General features: G+C 37.9%; 1 protein-coding gene and 1 pseudogene across 1 annotated transcript in view; both read right to left on the bottom strand.

Moving 5' to 3' along the window:
- The window catches only part of SPATA5 (spermatogenesis associated 5), a 337,462-nt gene that overhangs the window by 8,852 nt on the left and 306,321 nt on the right, over window positions 1-22,289 (bottom strand). The window lies entirely within an intron of this gene.
- On the bottom strand, window positions 19,952-20,649 carry LOC116584684 (annotated as a pseudogene).

Below are 22,289 nucleotides of genomic sequence, written 5' to 3'. Positions count from 1 at the left end.
GCACAATGACATCAAAGAAGGTGGGAAAAGCCCTGGGTTGCTGAATTTTACTGATTTCAAGTTATTCTGAGGTCTCTAAAATATATAGCTGAAGTATATGTACAGCAAGTGAGCAACCTTCTTCTGCACGGAGGCCACACTAGTTCCTACTTTTTAAAAAATTTACAGAGGAATCCATCATTCCACAGAGCCTTGGGGCAGGAAAGATGTGGAGATTTCATTCTTATTGTTTCTACAACCATCAGCACTTAGGGGAATTTTAAGTGTTTCTAATATTAATTGAACCACACAAGATCAAAAAGGGTATTTTTAGTTTTGAAGAAAACATACCAACTGTTAAAGGAATGGAGAAAGCAGGAACCACGTGGCAGGGAAGGAGAGGGGTGAGAGGGCAAATAGATGGTTGAACCCCTATTCATTCCTTTATCCAAGAAGTCTTTATTGACCACCTACACGGTCCCAGAAATAAAGTACCCAGGGGAATATAGTGGTGAAGAAAACAAAATGCTTTCACGGAACAAGATGTACAGACTACTGGCTAATCTATTTACTCTTCAAGGTTCAGTGTAAATGTTTCCATTGGGAGGCATTCCTGGAGGCAATTTCACTTAACTCCCCAGGCCTGATTGCTTTAGGATCACTTGTTTTATGGTTTGGTAGCAACTTGAACTATTCTATCATGTTACAATTGTCAGAAGGGATATAAAGTTATTTGTGGTAAATGTCTATCTCCCTCACTAGACTGGAATTCCCATGGAATTCTCTTTAGTCTTTGCTCCACTCCACTCCTCAAACATACCAGCTTAGCATGTCTCTTGACCTTTGGGAATCTGCAAAAAGGTCTCCCACTAAGGTCATCTCTGAATAGTGATATAAATTAATTTTTGCCTTCACACACACACACACACCCCTGCTGTTGACAACTGCAGCCAAGATAATTATCTACTATGGACTAAAAAAGTAAAAATGTCTTGAGAACAATGGGTCAACCTAGTTGAGGTGTATATTTGTGAGTCTTAAGGCTGATGACCAGGCTATGGCCAGAAAGCTAGAAGAGGCACAAGACTTTGGGTAAAAGCATCCAGAATGGGGCGAGCTTGAGGTTGGCCCCAGGCAAAGAGGAGAGAAAGAGCAGGGCAGGGCATGTTCTTGGGAGATGAGACCCAGCAAAGGTCAGCCTGCTGAAGGACTCCCCTTTAAGTCTGGAGGGTTTGATTCTTCATGCCAGTGTTGTGGGAGATAGGGAAATAGTGGCTGGGGTCAAGGTGAGTGGGTGGAGGATTTAGGTAGTGTGTTAAACCACACCCTATGTTTCCTCACCTGTCAGCCATCTTCACTGCCATCCCCCACATCTTGCCCCTACCAACCCCCAACACAAACCTAAAATGCCTCCTTGGAAACTCTGTAGCCTCAGAGATGCCCTGGGTAGCCTTTTTGAATTTTGTCTAATTTGTGATCTTTGAACATTCACGAAGTGGAGTATTTGGGAGTTAGAACCTTTCCCCGCCTTTATGGCCAGTCCTTTTTTATTTTTTATTTTTAAACTATAATTGACATATGACATTATATTAGTTTCAGGTATATAACATGATTCAGTACATTTATTATTGTGAAATGATAACTACAGTATAACACCTATCATCATTGCATTTTTTGTGTGTGATGAAGGCTTTTAAGATGTACCTCTTAGTTACTTTCAAATATACAATACACTATTATGAACTATGGTCACTATACTATACATTACCTCTCCAGGAAATACTTATTTCTTAACTGGAAGTTTGTAAATTTTGACCACCTTCACCCATTCAGTCATGCTATACCAAGTCTTAATCTCTAATAAACTCCTCTCTCTTTTTCCATTTTCTGAGCAGCTGCATGCTGTTCTAACTGATCAGCAGTCTTGCATGGTATCTCTAAAATCATTTAAAAAAGTATGGTATCGTGTTAATGGCTATCTGTGTTAAACAGAAAAAAAAAAAAATGACTTGACAATTTGTAGCTAACTGAGGGGCATCTGAAGATAGGTCCTGGGGAGCAAACACTAAGTATACCACCAGCACATGACAGGGAGTGAAAAGACAATACAATTACTTATCTTGTACTTATTTTATGGATATCACATTTTATACAAAATGTCACTTTTGTGCATTTATTGGCCATATAATAAAGATTTTTAACCTAGAGTCCTTAGATATCCAAATGGGTCTAAGGATATACTGAAACCTATGAAAACTTATACACAAAATTTCCTTTTTTTTCTAGAGAGACGGTTCAAAGTGTTCATCATATTCTAAAAAGAAACCATTACCCCAAAAGTCTTAAGATCCACTGTTCTATATTTCATACCTTCGTAAATCCTATGAATGCTTCATAATATCTATCTTCCTCTTTCTAGAATGTATTTGTCTAGAATTATCACAGTTGAGGAGTATAGGAGTTGCAATATGGAGTTAATCACTGTAAAGGGAAAGTAGTTTTTGCTTTTTTAGATCTTCCTCTTGTACCGTATAAACATTCAACAGCTGCCCCTAGGTATAACTTTCTTAGGTCTTTATTGACATGAAGAGGAACCTAAAGACCAATATCTTATCTTGCTTATTTAAAAAAAGCTAAGGTAATACACTTAGACTGCAAACTTAAGAATGCTAGTTAAGGAATGAAAAGCCAAGTACCCAAGATAAGATTAGAATTTACAAGTGACAAATATTAACTATGTGTAATTTTAGTTAACCCATAAATGCATTTTTAGATTTAAATAACTAATGTAGGTTTTGATATTTGGTAATAACATTATACATTGGGTATTTAGAAACTGATGGGCTTGTTTTTTTATCTGCAAAATTATATGGCCTATTGTCTTGTAAGGAGTGAGACACACTTTGAATTCTACTTACTGCATGTCCATTAAAAAGAAAAAAAAATTGATTTTACTGATTTGAAAGCCAGTAGTAAGATATAGCTCTTAAAAAAAAAATATATATATATATATATATATGTGTGTGTGTGTGTGTGTGTGTGTGTGATATAACTTAGAAGAAGTTACAAATATTTGTAAAATCCACATAGCACAATCACTTTCATTAGTTACTCATAATCCAAGTCAAAGTGGGAAATAAAGATAATTTCGTTTATGAAGGCTTTAACCAAAACACTCATATGTTTCTCTCTTCTGACCATTAAGTCCATTACATAATGGACTATGAAACCTAACCATTCCTTCTTAACTACTGTTAACCAAACTCCTTTGCAAGATGCTTATGACAGAATAAGGCTTCTGTCAAGTTTAGCAATGAAAAAGCCAGAAAGTCTCCTAAAGAAAGACTGAAAAATGTCTACTTGTAAAGACCAAACTAAAAACTATGAGAAAGCCCTCAGAGCAATCAACAGACATGGAAACAGTTGTGGGAAAAGACATAGATGAAACTACTTATTGATAGTTAAGAAATCATGTTTCAAAAAAAATTAATTAAAATGGTGCCTTAAATTATACCTTAGTGGGACTGGTTTAGTTATGAGAAATGTAGCAGTTGGTACATGTTTAGAGCTAATGAGGGATTTTTAAAGCACAGATTATTCATCTAGTTCTTAAAACCTAAAGACATAAAATTGAGTGAATCTGAGTATGTGGATTTCAAGACTGTATCTATACTTCTACCTCATTTTATATTAGGTGAGCTTTCCTCAGAGAAATGATGTAATTTTTTTTTCATAGAGATGAATCAACTGAACACAAGGGAATTATAATACAATGGAAATGATTTTGCAATCTTAATGTATCGTCTATTTTAAATGATAAATATGGACATAAAAGCACTCTGTAATGTTGTAAAGTAGAGAAAACTGAAGCAAGTGTCAAGACTTTCCTCTTATGGGTGTACTTTTTCATTTGCAGATCTGATTGCTAGACTTTAGATAGAATACACCTGGTAATTGAGCACTTCCATTTTAGCACAGTGGTATCTAACTGGAAATAAACCCATTCTATCTTTCCTAAATGTGTTCAAGATGTCTATTGTACTCATTCCATATTTACACCAAAGAGTATGCAAGCCAAGGGAAATGTTGGATTATTTTACAGGTCTCTCCTGTTCTCTCCCCCATCCTACTCTGTTCTCTACTTTACACTATGTTCTCTACATCAACATATACACATATACATAGGAATGCAGACAATTGTGTATGTGCACATACACACACAAGCACACATGCATGTGCACACTCATTTGCAGATGCAATGTAAGTTCACAAGATGTGATGTAAGTTTAAGCACTATACTAAAGGGGCACATAGGTGGCTCTGTGGGTTGAGCAGCTGACTCCTGATTTTAGCTCAGTTGTGATATCAGGGTTGTGGGATCGGGCCCCGCATGGGGTTCTGTGCTCAGTCTGCTGTCCCTATTCCCGCTCCCCCTCTTGTGCTGTCTCTTTAAAATAAATAAATAAACAAATAAGTAAACAGTCTTTAAAAAGTGTGATGTACATTTTACCATCAGTAGTTCTGAAGCGCGGCATTTGTAAATCTTTTAAAAATAAACTGAGCTTTTAAAATCCCATCACTCTGGCAGCAACCCAGCATAGCTGTGCCTTTAACAAAAGATTTCTGTAATAAAACGAGATTTTACATGCTGAAACAAAATATTTTAAAACATCTTTCTGCCGACTGCTCATTTCAGTAATATTTGTGGAATTTAAAACCCACACACGCATACACAAATGTTCCCATGGAAGATTAGGCTAAGTTTTAGGTTAACCTCAGAATTATTAAATTTTTATATCAATCTTTTAATGAACACTTTTCATTTATTTTCTTTAAGAAGAAACCCAAGTCTTGAAAGACTTTCAGGCCATGTATTCTTTAATTGCCATAACAAATGCGACCAGGCTAACTTTAATCAAAGGAGACTCGTGAGTAGTTTTCACACTACATTTGTGAATGCCTCTGAGCAAGGTGGACTGAATTCTGCCTCAGCTTCTCTTATGTCTGCAAATATGTGTAATCAGCTGTGACATCTGCTGTATATTAGGGCTAAACTGCTAGGGACAGAAACCTAATTTGAATCAAAAGGAGGTATTTATTATAAGGATATTATTGAATCTAACAGAACCTAAGGACAAGAGTGAGGCTGGGCTCAGCAGACCAACTGGAACCAGAGACTGGGACATTATCAGGACTCTCTGTCCCTAATTTTGATCTTGGCTTCTCTCTGTACTTGGTTGGGTTGAGTTTTAGTCCTCCTTAAGTACATAGGGGTTTTTCCCACATGGAAGAAAACATGGCAAAAATGTTTTATATCTTACAGCTTCAGCTACCACGAAGTACTCATTTTCTCAGTTCCGGTTATGAAAACTCTTGTGGAAAGGAGCCTGAGTAGCCTGGTCCAATCACTGTGACTGGGGAAGAGGGTATGGAGCTGGGGTCAAATTGAGGGAGATCATTCCTCTGTACCCAGATCAACTGTGTGTGTATGTGAGTGTGTGTGTGGTCACACTGGGATGACTGAGCAACTCTGCGGTTTTTTGGGGACAGGAAGTAAATATTCTTGGGGGCTGGAAGTACAGATAATATTATAAGGCAGGCTTATGTTGGTGGGTGGAGGGAATGAGAGAGAGAATGCAAAAAGTGGCTTTTATACTCCTCTGTATGTAAGTCAATTTATGTGGCTTATATATCATTTCCTCTCAAATGCCGTCTTGGCAACATGTATAATCTCTAACTGTTCTGTTGAGAAGGTGCCACTCTGGAACTCATGCCCAGTGGTGCAACTGTCTCCCTTGCTCCCAGCTGCCATTTTCTTAGACCACGCTGCTCATCGGGGTCCAGATAACATTCTGAGCTGTACAACTGATTTCCAGGCCACAGATATTATCCAAAATATGATAAAGTTGAAAAGTCTTAGGGGCCACCAGTTAATTTTTTTTTGGAAATGACCATGGACTCTATAGGAAAAATTAAAGCTGTTCTTTTGAATGATGATTTCAACATGGGTTATGGTCAATGCTATCTATATGTTAAATTCATTCTCTTTCTTAGCAACTGAGAAGTCACAGTGAAAATCAGAAAAGAAAGCAAACAAAAACTCAACTTTTTTTGTGGGGGAGGGGTCATAAATAGCTAATAGATACAAGCCTCAAGTCTGGAGCTGTTTAGTTTGGAAGTTTATGGAAATTTCATTTGGAGACAGTACCTAAATTCAATTGTAAGTGGAAAAGCATGTAACTGGAAATGCGTGCTGACAAGGCCTACGGAGCAAGGGGAATGAAATAGCATTCGAAGCTTGGAAACTGACTTCATTCTACCAGCTAAGAGGCAGAAAGATGCTTGCAAGTGTCTTTCACAACAGCGCCACCCTGCTTTGTAAACTTGCCCAATTCTTGCCCCTGAGAATAGAGGAGAAAGGGGAGATAGAGGAGACTGAAATCCTTAGCAAACATTTAGGGAGACAATAATTACCCCCCCTTTATTTTCTTTTTAAATTACAGAAAATTCAAACCTACACCACAGCAGAGAGAATAATGTACTGTGCACTCTCATTTGCCTGATACTTAGCTTTAGCAGTGAGCAACCCATGCCTGATCTTGTTTCATCTTCACTCTAATCCTCACCCCAACACAGCACTAGCTTTTTGAAGCAAATCCCAGAATCATAACATTCAATTCATAAATATTTCAGCATATATCTAAAGGAATTAAAAAAATTTATTTATTTGACAGAGAGAGAGCACAAGCAGGCAAGCAGCAGAGGGAAAGAAGGAGAAGCAGGCTCCCCAATGAGAAGAAAGCCCGATGGGGGGCTCAATCCCAGGATGCTGGGATCATGACCTGAGCTGAAGGCAGCCGTTTAAATGAGCCACCCAGGTGCCCCTAAAGGAATTTTTTTTTTAAGAAAAATTTTTAAAAGCATAACCACATCATTATTTCACATTAAAAACAGCAATTCTTTAATATTATCAATATTTAGTATTAAAATTTTGCCAATTACTCATAAATGTATTCCATGCTATTTTTGTGGAGACTGGGATCAAAATAAGACCTAAACTTTGTATTAGTTACTGTACTTCATCTCTAAAAAATTCTCTCCCTCTCTTCCTTACAATTTATGTTGAATAAACTAGATTATATGTCCTATACAGTTTCTCACATTCTTTATTTTCTTGACAGGATCTCTGTGTGTGATTTAACACATTCCTCTGGGTCCTGTATTTTCTGTAAACTCACAATAAGATCTAGAGGCTTGAGTGGTTGGATATTTTGGGAACAAATTCTTCATATGTGATGTTGGAATACATAGCGTTTAGTAATCTTTTATGGTTTATAGTCACTTGTGAATGTCTAAGTTCTTTATTAAATATACAAAATGGTGCTATTTGTTATTCCTTCTCCATTTATTGGCTGGGATATATTTACAAAGGGAAGCTTTCCTTCCGCCTCTTACAATTCTCTTAGCATACTATTCACACTTCTCTCTGCCTTGCCTTTCTTTTCTTAACAACTTTATCCTAGAAATCACTTTAAAGCTACACAGAGAGCTGTTTCTTATTTTATTTACAACTGCACAGTTTATTCAATCAGGTCCCAAATACTGTACATTTGAGTTGTTTCCAGTCTTTTGTTCCCTTTTAAGATTCATTTATATGTTGGTCAAAGCCTAAAATGCTCAGGTAGTACAAAAGTAAAAAGCAAAGAACTGGTAAGATGCTCCTATTCACTGTAGCATGGATATGATTATAGAAATCTTGTTTAACCACTGCTCATTCAAAATTTTAGAAAAGGTGAGTCTTAAAAATCACATTTTCTGTCCCCCCCCTTTTTTTTGCCTTTATTCTTCCAATTTTCCACTTTTCTCAGCTCCAAACAGCCTGTGAAGGCCTCCAGTCTCTACCAGCTCCCATCACCAATCAACCTCTCCACATAGGCAAGAGGCTTTACATTACAAAACTCATCTGGCTTTTCTTTGAAATCTGGCTATTGAAGCTCACACTCTGTCACTGCGTCCTGGTGATCACTATTGCCACAAGCACTCTGTTATAATGGTTGTCCTAGTGGTAATGAGTACAGTAGTGAAATTAAGCTGAACTCAGACACAGCAGCATGCTTGGGCTTAGGGAAGTGAAAACAGGAAAATCAGGACCCTTCCTTATCCTGGTGATTCAAACCAGTGTGGTTCTCCTATATCTATTTTTCATGTACATGGTAATATGCTAGGAGTAGCTCCTAATTCTCAGAAGATCACATGTTTATGTGCCGTAGACATTTCCAATACAGATCCGTTATACTTGGCCTCTGGTTTCTAGTCTTTTACCTATCACCTCTTGAAAAATGAATCTACTCTCCTCTCTTCAAACATCACTCCTATGCAAATGTCTTTGAAATACTCATCTTCAAGTCATGCCTCTGTCCAGGCACCTACCACCCCAAATATTTAACATCGAATGTGTCTTCTGGATCTGCAAATTGCCTGCCCCATGAACTTATTTTCAGGGATATACCACTCTCCCAGCCACCGAGGCTTAAACCCATTGCTAATATATTCTTTATTCTTTGCCCCATACCATTTGATCTGGCTAAATCTTCTGGATTAGATATTGATTTACCTGGAGTCATGTGAAAACTGAGAACTGATAATCCTATCACAAGGGACTAACTGGTGGATAACAGTTGGATTGGAGGTGATTCTTTAATAGCTATGCTTTGTCTGTAGGATAAATGCATTAGATAAAAACCTTGCCAGCATGCTGGTTAGGTATAAATATTTGTTAGAAACACTGGATATGTGGGGGAAAAAAACAAACATAGGAGGAAAAAGGCCCCAAAGGCCAGGACAAGTGAGCCCTAATTAACAAATGAAAACCAACGAGATAAGCCTGGCCCCTGTCAGGAGAGCTAGTGATCAGTTGTGTGAGGGGGCTCACAGCATATGCCAACAGAAATGCTGAGGGGTAGGTGTGGTGGCCAGAGCAAATGAGGTCAGCAGTGAGAAATCAGGTCAACCCTCCAGTACTCCAAAGACTCATGGAGAAGGATTGGCACTGTCACTCTCATGAGGCTCCAGGAAGCAGAAGTAGGACCAAAGCTGTAGGAGACAGGTTTTTGCTCAATAAAAGGAAGAAAACATAGATGAATCATTTACAAGCTGGCCAAATATGGAGATAGCTCTAGAGATAGTGAGTAAATGAACATATGACAGGGATACTTTTTTTTTTTGAGTAGATTTTACTCAAACGCTGGAAATAAACTTTGTTTACATGGCAGACAAGAACATTCAATATGCCACCGCCACTCAATCTGCTCTATTTTATTTATTCGTACTTGCACACTTACCTTTCCTTCTTGTTTCAATGGATGAACTATTTTGGTTGTCAAGATCAGTCCTTCTATTTATGTACTGGACTTCATTCTCTTTTTCCTAAGTCAAGATTGCTGCTATAATTGTTTCCTCCACATACAATCAACTTTTCCCACCAACATAAAAATATGTTGCAATTACTCATCTTAAAAGCATAATCCCTCCCTTGTCTCCATACCTGCTTCAATCCACCACCAGCAAAAGTCCCTGGAAGAGCTGTCTTTATTTGCTGTTCTCTAGTTCCTCTCCTCCCAGTTCTCACTCAAACCCACTGAAACAAGACTTGAGATCCTCTAGTGAATTGTTCTGTTAAGATCATAATTCAGTGATCAGTCCTTAATTCTCAATATACTTGATCCATCAGCCGCATTTGATACCAATCACACCCTCCCACTTTCTTTTCATTTGAACACTGGAACACCCCCACATTCTTCACTCCAATGACACTGGCTTCTTGACTGTTCTTAAGTATAAAAAGCTCAGTCTTGTTCAAACCACTGGCACCTGTTTCTTCTTCTGAAATGACCTTTCCTTGCATAACTAACTTGCCTTAGGTCTTGTCTCCTTTTCAGGGAGGTTCTTCCTGGCCACCTTATTGACAACTGCTGCCTTCTCCCTTGTAAATCCTCTTTTCTTTTCTTGCTTTATTTTGCTCCCTATCTTGTTACTGCCATCACATATACTGCATTTTTCTTTCTTTCTTTCTTTTTCTTTCTTTCTTTCTTTTTTTTAAAGATTTTATTTACTTATTTGACAGAGAGAGAGAGAGAGCTCACAAGTAGGCAGAAAGGCAGGCAAAGAGAGAGGGGGAAGCAGGCTCCCCACCGAGCAGAGAGCCCGATGCGGGGCTTGATCCCAGGACCCCAGGACCATGACTCGAGCCGAAGGCAGAAGGCCCGACCCACTGAGCCACCCAGGCACCCCTGCATTTTCTTTTTAAATTAACTCTTTTATGATTTTTTTAAAGTTTTAGTTATTTAAATAACCTCTATACCCAACATAGGGCTTGAAATCATGACCCTGCAATCAAGAGGTGTGTGTTCCTCTGACTGAAACAACCATGTATTGCATTTTAACTTATTTTGTTGGTTTGTTCCCCTCACAAAAATGAAGCACACAAAGAGTAGAGACTTCTGTTTATTTTGTTCACTAACATATGCTGGTGCCTAGAACTGTACCAGGCACATAACAGGTACTCGATAAATTGTGTTGAATGAATGAATGAGGATAAAAGAAGGAGAACAAATGAAAAGAATAAGGTCTGATATTTGACAATGTTAACTAAAGTTAGGACTTCAGTCCTAACAATTTATTCTTTGACTAAATATGGCCTTTATGCCTTAGAACAGATGCTGTACTTAACTTTGGTAGAATATTAAGGCTTACCAAAAGCTAAAAAAACAACTATCCCACAAACTTCAGAACCACTAAACTTGTGTGCTCATGTTCTCATCTAGACTCAGTAGAGCTAGCTATGACTACTATTGATTTCAAGTGTACTCTTGGCTAGTCTTCTGCAACACGGGGCTGCATTAAATACCTAGTAACCAAATCAAAATAGTAGAGATTAAGTAGAGATTAGTGCTAAATGGAATGTTAAACAAAGCTCTCAGCTGGGATATTATTTTATATTCCTGAGCGGTTGCAAATAATTCCTGAAAATATTCAAAGTGTGAAGTCAGTCTGTCCTTGGCCTTCCCTTTCTTGACCCCATCACTACCCTGAGCACAGTATCCTGGGGCTCACTGCAGAGGGATCTTGACTCCTGGGCAAGCACGGCTTGTTCCTAGCTCTGAGGACACCATGAATACTAAGCTCTGCAAAGCTGCAGCTTCCAAATGGCTTTCTGACTGATGAATTCCTGACCAGGGGAGATCTCAGTGACTATGGGGTGCTGGTACTTTTTAAAAGTGCACTGAGTGGATTTATGCTGTTTTCCTAATGCCTCTCAAGGCCTGTCGGGTCTGTCAGTCACATCCACCAGCTTCAGCAGGCCTCTGTCACAGAAGTTCAGACCATCTCTAAGTTCTCTTTGAGTATCTCAGGCACCAAGAAAGGATAAGAAGGAAAAGGCTGAAAGTGTAGGGAGAGAAGAGGTCCAAGAAACAAGAATTCTGGGAATACTTTAGCTCAGCTTGATGCTAGGAGAGGATGTGTGCAAGAGAAGAAGAGTTAGAGGAAACTGAAACAGTCTCCAGGAAAATCGGAAGAAGGTCTTGGGAAGGGGGTATGAATTCTGGGAGACAGGCAGAAAGGCCAGGAGGCCAAGGACTCTGAGCTGGTTACTGGATTGGAGATGAGGAAACAGCACCATCAGGTCAGCAGCGGCAGAGGGAGGGAGAGACCGTGGCCAGGGTTTGAGACGGGAATTAGAAGCGAGGAAGTGGAGGCACTAGGTATGCCAAACTCTTTGAGAACTTCGGTAGTAAAAAGGAGACAGGTTGTGATAACAACCTAAGTAAAATTTAAAAAGGAACACACTACCCAAAAGGGGATGTAGAACAAGAAATGGTATTTCCAGAGTTAATTTTTAATTTCCTGAGTTCACTGCTGTAACAATTTCAAACCACTCTGGCATATATATCCTGGCATGTGCATGAACTTAATTGTGGAGACAAAATGCAGTAGCAGCTCAGACAGAAACCAAAAATCCTCTGGTTTTTAATGTAAAATCACTAGAATGGTTACATTAAGTCCCCCTCGAACTTCTAATCACCCCGAAATTTCAACTCTAACGTAATGCTGAAAGGTCTTTCCTTCAATGGGTAAAGGACAGGTGCGCCAAAATGTAGCTCAAAAAAGTTTGTTGAATGAACATTAGCACAAAAAAACTTAGTAACACGTACAATAATGATTATTCAAAAACTTCAGATCTTCTCCACTGTCCAATAATTTTCCTTTGTATTCATGTTTTATTTGTTTTACCTTAAGTCACCCCCAATCATGCTGACATCTACTACTGATGATTATATTAGACCTAAAAGTGTTCTTAAACAAATGAAAAATACTGACTTCCATTCCTGAAAGCCCTGCTTCCAATTTTCAGGAGGAAATTAAATAATGTATAAATCAAATACTGGGCCTAAGCCCAGACAGCTGAACATCGTTTTGTCCTTTCAAGGCAAAGAGGAAGTGTCTGCTGCAGCAGAGACATGCCAAGAGAAATAAAGCTTAACCTCAGCCCCATGTGAAAGTGATTTTAGATAATCGGGGGTGTCTGCAAATAGGTTAAAAATGGGACCACATACTAACAGGGAACTTTCCATGGAAGTTAAAAAATGTATCAAGATCTAACCCCCACCTTAAAAACAAAACATGTTGGGAAAATGGCGTGGCCTTAGAAACTCTCTATAAAGGCTGCAAAGGAAACGGAAAGCAGACAGGGAGGAGAGAGCTACAAGTCAAAGGTAAATTAAAACGTGTTTCCGCTTATGAATTACTATAGGCTCAGGATTTGATGTCTTTGTAATTGTAATTACCAAATTCAAAACGATGTCTGTGTGTGAAGGGGAAAAGAGGAAGGGGGGGGTGTGCGGGGAGGAGGAGGGAAAGTGCGTATAAGCATGTGGGAAGAGTGGTAGATGAAATGATTTGGATGGGGGGCCAGCGAATTTCTTCTCGAAAGGGCCAGATAGCAAATGTTTCAGACTTTTTTTTTTAGAAGACAGTCCCTCCTGTCACTACTTGAGTCCCTCTAGTGTGAAAGAAGCCACAGGCAATATGAAAATGAATGTGTGTAGCTGTGTGCTAATAAAACTTTACGGATGCTAAAATTAGAATTTCATGTATTTTATTATTACTTTTGATTTTTCTTCAAACACTTAAAAATGTAAAACTATTCTTAGCCTACAGGTCTTGCAAAAACAGACTGTGGGACAGATTTGACCTGCACACCATAGTTGGCTGACCCCTGATTTAGATAGTTAACTCCCCATTACACAGAACATTCCTATGAAAATGGGTTTGACTCAAATTTTGGATTCTGAATAAGAGAAACTGATAGTTTTTTTGGTTTGTTTCTTTTCTTTTCTTTTTTCCCAGTAGATGAACAAAAAGATGCTAATAATGGTAGGAAGCATTTGAAAGATAAAGCTGATCTTCTCTAAGCCTATAAAAAAGACAAGTATCTCTACCTTTTTTGTAGCAGAATACTTATACTACTTTGAAATAAAAGTTAATGTAGTAAGAAATTTTGAAGCCAAATGCTACATAACCATTAATATGCAGTATTATTCAGGGATCAAGAATGATAAAACATTATCCCCCTTATCAGAATTTAACGTCTTATAAACATCCTTGGCAGCATAATGCTAGTCTGGAATTATAAGTAAGTTTCCATCATCACCTCTCTGGAAACCAGAGAGCTGGTGACTAGAAGGATTTTCTGGTGGAACATATGCTTTACAGATCACATGGTGATAAAAACTTTATGGAGCATTTGATCTAGACTATCAGAAACAAAGGAATATAAAAGTGCAAGGCATCTATGTTCATAGTTTTTGGAAAGCAAAATTATTTTTATATATTAAATGTTCAGTTATGGAACAGACAACTAACTTTCCCTTTCTGTATTAAAAGAGAAAGTCTTGTAAAACATCCTGGTAGCTGTCTCACAACCTTGAACTGGGAAATACGGCATCCTTTCTTTTCCCTTTCCTGTCTCTTTCTTCTTCCTTTATTTATTTTTTTGAGGGGGAGGGGTTGGATAATCCCAGTACTTCTCCTTAGTTCTCTGAACAAATGAAGCCCCCTTCTTTAGGGAACTGCTCCGCAACCACTGCAACCCTTTGGTAAGCCCTGTCATAGTGCCCTGTCCCTCAGGCCACAAGGGCAGCTGCATGAGACAGCTAGGGCAGACAGGCTGCATCCTAAGGGTAACAAGGATCTGAGCAAGGTTTAAAAGGAACACACTATCCCAAAATGGTTATATAACATGATTATTTCCAGAGCTGTATTTTTATGGACCAATCACCCATGGTGTACAGGATCCTGATCGATGTGGTTAGTGTATACTCACACTCATTAAAGAGACCTTGGAGCATACTTTTTTATTTGATGGCAAGTTTTGGGCAGGAATGCAATTCTCCATTATAATATTGTTTGTATAAGGAAATGTAATTCTTTCAACAACGATCTGTTTCATGATGGTCTCCTTTATGGCCCAGTTTCTAGGAATTGACTGTAGGGAAAGAAACTGTTTGAACCATCCACATGGATGTGACTGAGGCTGGAGGAAAGGGAGGACCACAGAGAGTGCAAAGGCTGAGTATATAAACAGGCAGTGGCAATGAGGGCAGGCTCCGTGAGCAGCCTTTTATTTCCTCCCATCCTGCTGCTGCTGCTTCTTTTTTTAAAAATTAATAGACTCTTTTTTTTTTTAAAAGAGTAGTTTTAGATTCACAGTACAATTGGGGGTGGGGGAGTAGAGAGAGCTCCTGTAACTACATACACACAGCATCCCCCATTATCAACATTTTCCACCAGAGTGGTACATTTGTTACAATCCATGAATCCACACTGACAGATCATTGGATCATTAGCACCCAAGGGTGAGTGTTTACATTAGGAGTCACTCTTCTTGGTGGCGTACATTCTATGGGTTTTGGCAAATGTATAATAATATGCATCCATCATTCTACTGTCATACAGAAGAGTTTCACGGCCTTAAAAAGCCCCTATTCATCCCTCCCTCCCTTATAACCCTGGGCAACCAGTGGTCTCTTTACTGTATCCATAGTTTTGCCTTTTCCAGAATATCATAGAGTTGGAATCATGCAGTATGTAGCCTTTTCAGAATTCACTTCTTTCATTTAGTAATATGCATTCAAGGTTTCTCCATGTCTTTTTATGGCTCGAGAGTTCATTTCTTTTTTAGTTTGGAGTAATATTCCAATGTCTAAATGTACTAGTTTATCCATTCACCTACTGAAAGACTTCTTGGTTACTTCCATTCTTTTTGTGGTCCTTGTTCTTTTATTTTCATTTCTTTCTTTTGCTTTAAAGTCAAAGTATCACAGGTTTCTAGTTATGAAATAAATCATGGGACTAAAAGGTACAGCGTAAAGAATATAGTTAATAATATTGTAACAGTGTTGTATGGTGACAGATGGTGAGCACAGCACAAGGTAAAGACTTGTCAAATCACTATGTTGTACATCTGAAACTAAGGTAACACTGTGTGTCAACTATACTCAAATTAAAAAAAAAAAAGTATGCATGATTAATCATACACAAGAAAACTTTAAAGTATCAGAAGTAGACAAGAGACTTAATTAGCAACCCATAAAATCCTCAAAACAGGTATGAGGAAACTGAGACCTAGGAGTTAAGTGACTGGCCCGTGGAGGTTTTCCCTTCCTGCTGTATTTGTCAGGGCCCACTGGCAGCCTGCAGGCTAAGACGTGCTATCTCTGTATTGGATGTTCACTCCAGGTTTAGCATCCCAAATGTCACTTTTTAAAATAGTTTGCTTTGATAAATCCAGTATTTTAAGTAATAAGACTCATACACCTTTAGAAAATTTATCAGCCATGTATTAGTTCATATTAGAGATAAAATATTCAGGTAATAATTTAGTCCTCACAATGACTCTAGGAAGTAGGTAGTATTACTGTAACCACTCCACATATGAGAGTCATAGGGCTAGGAAGTGTCAGAGATGGGATTCAAATCCAGGTCACCCTAATTCCTGAGACTGAGCTCTCTATCTCTGCAATACTGCCAACTTGTATATATATTTTATGTACATTTCTTCTAGTTGAAGCTTTAAAAGAAACTGTCCTTTTAATCAGAGACAATATGTATTCAGAATAAGGAAATAATGAAAATGTCAGATTTCTTTATCATGGTCCTAAATCTTGAGGTCTATTTAAGCATCCCCAAGATGCAAGGTGCCATTTATGTAAGAAACAAAGAGATTAAGATTTAAAATTTCCACTTAAAGCTTTAGTACACAAGCCACCCTAATTTGGAAATATAGCCACTTTTTGGAATGTACATACCCAAGAAAAAGCATCATACTGTACTTATGCATTTATCTTATATTTTATATTTTGGTTTCATAAACAAAAATTAAGACATAAGCCAATTAAGTCAGTTAGCTAAGAATGTAAGTCAGATTGCCACAGGTCAGATTTCCTCCAGGTCATCTTCCTGGCTGCAAGAGAGGCTAAACTAATGAAGACACAATTGTAGGTAAGAGCTTTTTAAAAGAATAAGCCAAGGCCAATAGAAGAGGCTACTAAAACTTTATGTAAACACTACTAGCAAACTCATTTGTACTATTTCTAGGGGTCTCATCATTTGCTTTCTGTAAGCTACTTAAGTCATTTGCCAGGTAAGTGAATGCATAGACTCAAGGATAGAAATGGGATATTTTACAAAGTATCACCGTTTGTGGTTGTTTACATGTAACTGGAACACCATGAGGTAAAAACAAAAACAAAAAAAAGAACAAAACAAACCAAAACACAACACAAGAAAAATAATCATCCAAAGCTCTGTCTGAAGAAAACATACTATGGAGAAAACTAAGGTGGATATAATTCAATTAAAACAGCGGTATATGAGTTGTTTTTATTCCAACCCTGGAAGGTACTCTGGCAATCTCCTCCTTAGTGAAAATATGACCTTCAGTAAACTTGACTTTGACCAAAATATTTCAGGTAACTCTGATGAGACCCACTGATGGTTCTTCATTCCAAATTATTGCCTCAAGTTCTTTCATGTAAGAATGACATCCTGTCATTACCAGGTGGTCTCTCAATACATGAACTATTCTAATGGGGAATCCAATGATCATTTCCAGATTAAATCAGTGCCTAAAACAATTGTGCTAGAGAACTGGGTAACAGGATTATGATAGGTTTTTTTTTTTTTAATGTACTCTTTTATATAATTATTCTGAACCTTGCCTAAACCAGCACTGACCCAAACTTGTTATCATAAAAAAATAAAACTTATACCCAATGTAAAAGGACATAAACAAGGTCTCTTTACTTCAGTGAGTGTCTTGTGCCTGGGACTCAAAGTGTTTGTTAACAGAGTTAAAATTCAATGGTTTCAGATATTCTAAAAAGAACATGTGCTACTTCTTTCCAGAGACAGAGTTTTTAGTGTAGTAAATTTTCACAAAAATGAAATTGCATGCATTCAGTCTTTCACTCATCAGATATTTATTGAGTACAAACTGTGAGCCAGGCACTGTTAAGTCTTCTCTGATCAATAATTCATTCTAAGATCCTGAAGCTTTAACACTATTACAAAGGTATTCTTTCTGGAAAGTGAGAATGCTTTTCAGATCACTGCAAAAGGTCAAGTATTAACATAATTGAGAAAACCCTTTAAGAACTACATCGAGTTACAGCTAACATACTATATAAAATAATTCTTTGCGATAGTGAATATGATACTAGATTATCAAGTAGGTCAGAATGTAAGAAAAAGCTATAGTAGAAGTTTCATTTGAGCAAATAGGTTGCATGGACAAAGTCACTAACAGGCCTCACCTAAATAGAAGTATGTAAAACTAAGAGACTGATGGATCATTTGTGACATTAGTATCCTCAGTCTTTCTTATCTAGAAAACAGTATTAATCTATAGTAAAAAAATCCTTCTATAAGTATATGATCATCCACATAGAGAGCTTCCCTTTTCTCTTTATGCAATAGAGCTATATTAATTAAAATGTTACATAATGGATATTTTCACCTGAGGAGAAATTCCAACAAAATGAAAACTAGTCTAGATGATCAACTCCATTAAGAGGATCCATAGACACCTTAAACTCAGTATGTTTACATTTTTAAAATTTGAATTTCTGTACATTTTTTTCAGAAAGAGGGACTGGACAGTAAAGTCCGTATATTATACCACACATGGTAAAGGGTAAAACTCAATCTTGTGACAGTCCATTATATATATATGGATTCAGTAATTCTTTGGGTCCGATCAAAGACTCATGAAATAGACTCAAGTTGAGGCTTGCAGATCACTGAATCCAATCCCCTTCTTCAACTTTCCAGGCCCCCTACCTATAAAATCATCTATATCTACTATGATCCTTACTACTTTCTCAACAACGCAAGAGAACAGGGCGCCCTTCCTTCAGCTGAAGGCCAAACCTTACTCTGTGCTCACAATCTCAGTCCTCTGTGACCTTCCTTCATTAGTTTTTCCCTTCCCCATTTTCTTGCCTGTATATTTTCATTCTCCCTCTGACTCTTCTTCCTCAGCCCATAAACATGCTTGTCTCTCCCATCCTAGTCCCTACCCCATCAATATTTCTTCAGATACCAATCTAATCTCTATCCTTTTATGTTTAAATTTCTTGTAAGAGATACCTACAGTAATACCTCACTTTCCATTTTCATTTCAGTTTTCCACAATCTAGATTTTGCCCTCACTACTCCTCTGATACTGCTCTCAAGGAAGTTACTAATGACTTTCATATTGCTAAACTCAATAGACCCGAACCTTTCAGTTGCTTTTGGTAATGATCTTCATCCCATTGGTTTCCAGAACCCATCTCCCTTCAGTCATTTCTGTTCTGTTTCTTAGGTCTATCCTTTAGGTTTTAGTGTTCCATATTTCTTTCTCGGACCCTTTACTCTTCTCATTTTATATATTTTACAGTGTAATCTCCTATATTCTCTTGGTCTTATCTCCTAATTTATATGTTCAACTACCACTTGCTGACATCTTTTCTTGGACGATTCAAAAGTCCTTGCTATTGAATATATCCCAAACTGGATATACTACTTTTATCCCCAAACTGGCCTATATTTTCTTCTCTCACTTGATAGTACTATCACAACTCAAGGTACCTACCTGTGAGTCACCTTTGATTCTTTTCTCTAACTAATCTTGCTTCCTAAATGTTTTATTCATTTCCCTAATTTCACTATATTTTAACAAATACAAGTTTAGGCTCTAATATTCCTTCATGTGGGCTATTACCTAGGCTATCTTAACTCTACTCTTCGTATCATAACTAGGGATATTTGTTAAAGCTTCCAGTAGAGCAACTAGGCCAAATATTGTTTTGAGGCTATTCATAGACCTGATCTCAGGATGGATGGGGACAGTACTAGATACTGTAGCGAAAAAGGACAGAGCTGAGTTAATAGTGGATTAGTATTGAACCTTGGTAACCTCTGAGGCAGAACATCTTGTACTACCATGACCATTGGTTAGGATTAATTGATGATTATCACAACATTAAACAAGCAATTCCACCCAGAGCTCAGACTCTTTAGGAATGTATGTTTGTCTCATGCCAATAGCATAAAAACTCTACTTTGACTTGATGAAATACTAATCAAAGCCAAAGAAGAACATGAAGCATCAGTGGAGAAAGTAAGTCATAAATAGTATGGCCCCATTGCCAAGTGCCAAAATTATAAGTGTAGCCTTTAGCACTTTGTCCTTGCTTACAGCTATTAGCTATGCTATCCAAAGAAAAATCTTACTCCATTCATTTATTTTCCTCTTTTTAAATGATACTTTATCATTAGCTTTTCTTCTATCCTCTTCCTTTCTCTAACCATTATATATAGAGGATACAAGTGATAGTTAAATTTATAATTTAATCCCTAAGTTACAGCATTTTTGTTGTTGTTGTCAAATGATCCTCTATTGATATATTTTCCTTTGTAGTTCTTAACTAGCTGGGCATTCTACTGTACGACTCTTGATGTCATGAGGGTGGCGGTCATCAACATTGAGGCCCACAGGCTGGACGATCTCCAGGATCTCTTTAATGGTTCCAGAGATTTCTCTGGTTAAAGATTGGTGCTGTGTTTTTCAGGCAATGTTGACAATCTCATCAAAAGTGATATTTCCACTGTGTTTATGTTTTTCTGCTTCTTTCTGTCCTTGATGCTTCCTTGAGGGCTTTGATAAGCAAGGCAGAGACAGAAGGTACCACTTTAATCAGGGCCTATCTGTTCTGAATAATGAATTTCAGTATAATCTCTCCAATAATTGGTTGCCTTGGAGATGTGATTACCAACCTTTACTGAAGATAGACCCAGGGGGCCAATTTGGGGGTCAGGGCAGATGTGGCAACGGTTTCCCCACTGGTGCACCTCAGGTATATGACTTTGATCTTGTTGGGATCAAACTTGGTATGCATGGTGGAGGGGACTGGTGTCAGATTCCAGATGACCAAATAGAGTTGTACCTAGGCCTCCAAGTCGAAAGCCAAAAGACCTAAGTTATAGCATCTTGCAAGGTTACAGGCAAGATGGACTCATGATGGAGCCACAGAAAGAATGGGGAGAGACTAAGAGGTTATAGACTTGGGAGAAACAAAAAAAAGTTGAGGGTAGATGATTCACATTCACAGCTGCAGAACAGTTACAATTTCTGTTGTTAAGGATTGTGGAGTCCTTCTAGTCCCTGATAGTACAAAGTCCTATTCCTTAAATCCTGAGGTGTCATAGTTTATTTTGGAAAATGTTCTTTGTTTTGTTTAGGCTCAAGTCAGTTCCCGCTGGTACCTTTTACTTACAACAAATAGAAACTTAACCACATATATATACATACATATATATATATATATATGGTTATGTATATATATAATATATATGTATATGTATATGATGTATATTTATATTATATATGTACATATACATATATAATTTTTAAAAGATTGCATTTTTTATTTATTTTAGAGAGAGAGGGAGAGAGCAGGGTCCATGCTCATCAGAGCCGAAAGTGGAGCTCAATTTCATGACCCTGACATCATGACCTGAGGCAAAATCAAGAGTCCAAGGCTTAATTGAATGAGCCACCCAGATGCCCCTTAACTACTACATTCTTATACTTGCTGATACAAAAATACCACTTGTTCAGTCTTCAGGCTGAAAATGTTGTCAGTTTTGATGCTTGACTTTTAGTTCTTGTTATTCATCAATTACTAACTTTTATAATTGTTGACATTGACTTCTTTTCTTTCATTTACACTGTCTTCTTTCTACTTTATACCACTCTTATAGTAGCTTCCTGACTAACCATCTTGTTTCTAGATTAATTTTTCAAAATTAAAGCTCTTAAAAAATCTTCAGAAGTTCTTTAGTTCTTATCTGGTAAATGATAAGTTTCCAGAATGTGCATATTCTAGACACCCTACAAAATACTCCTTACCAATCATTAGAGCCTTAACTCCAAAACACTACACCCATTTCTCACTATGTCTAGGCTCTATTGAATCACATATCCTTCTTTGTTTCTGCCTCTGCGTAAAATGGATTCTCTCCTATAGCCTCATAAAACTAGGCTTTTTGTTTTTTTAAAGATTTTATTTATTTATTTGACAGAGAGAAATCACAAGTAGGCAGAGAGGCAGGCAGAGAGAGAGAGGGAAGCAGGCTCCCTGCTGAGCAGAAAGCCTGATGTGGGACTCGATCCCAGGACCCTGAGATCATGACCTGAGCCGAAGGCAGCGGCTTAACCCACTGAGCCACCCAGGTGCCCTTTAACACTCTTTTTTAAAAAAGATTTTATTTATTTATTTGACAGACAGATATCTCAAGTAGGCAGAGCAGCAGGCAGAGAGAAAGAGAGAGAGGAGGAAGCAGGCTCCCCGCTGAGCAGAGAGCCTGATGTGGGGCTTGATTCTAGGACCCCAGGACCCCAGGGCCATGACCTGAGTTGAAGGCAGAGGCTTTAACCCACTGAGCCACCCAGATGCCCTAAAACTAGGCTTATCTTTTAAAGGCTCATTAAAATGTTACTTCCTCTATGAAGGCTTTTCTGATCAACCCCCTGCCCCCCATCAGCCCGCACCATGTGTTCTCTACTTCTGTTAGAGTTTCATTGCATGTATTTCCCTTTTTGGACTTCCTGTGTGGCTCTTATAAATCTCCTCACCCTTTATGTTGAAACTTTGTGATCTTTTTCATCAGTGAGGGTTAGATTTCATCTGGAAGCCTCTAGAGGC

Source organism: Mustela erminea, chromosome 2 (genome assembly GCF_009829155.1).
Source record: "Mustela erminea isolate mMusErm1 chromosome 2, mMusErm1.Pri, whole genome shotgun sequence".
In the NCBI taxonomy this organism is placed as follows: domain Eukaryota; kingdom Metazoa; phylum Chordata; class Mammalia; order Carnivora; family Mustelidae; genus Mustela; species Mustela erminea.
The sequence above is the reverse complement of the archived record's forward strand: the minus strand, read 5'-3'. Positions and strand labels throughout refer to the sequence as shown.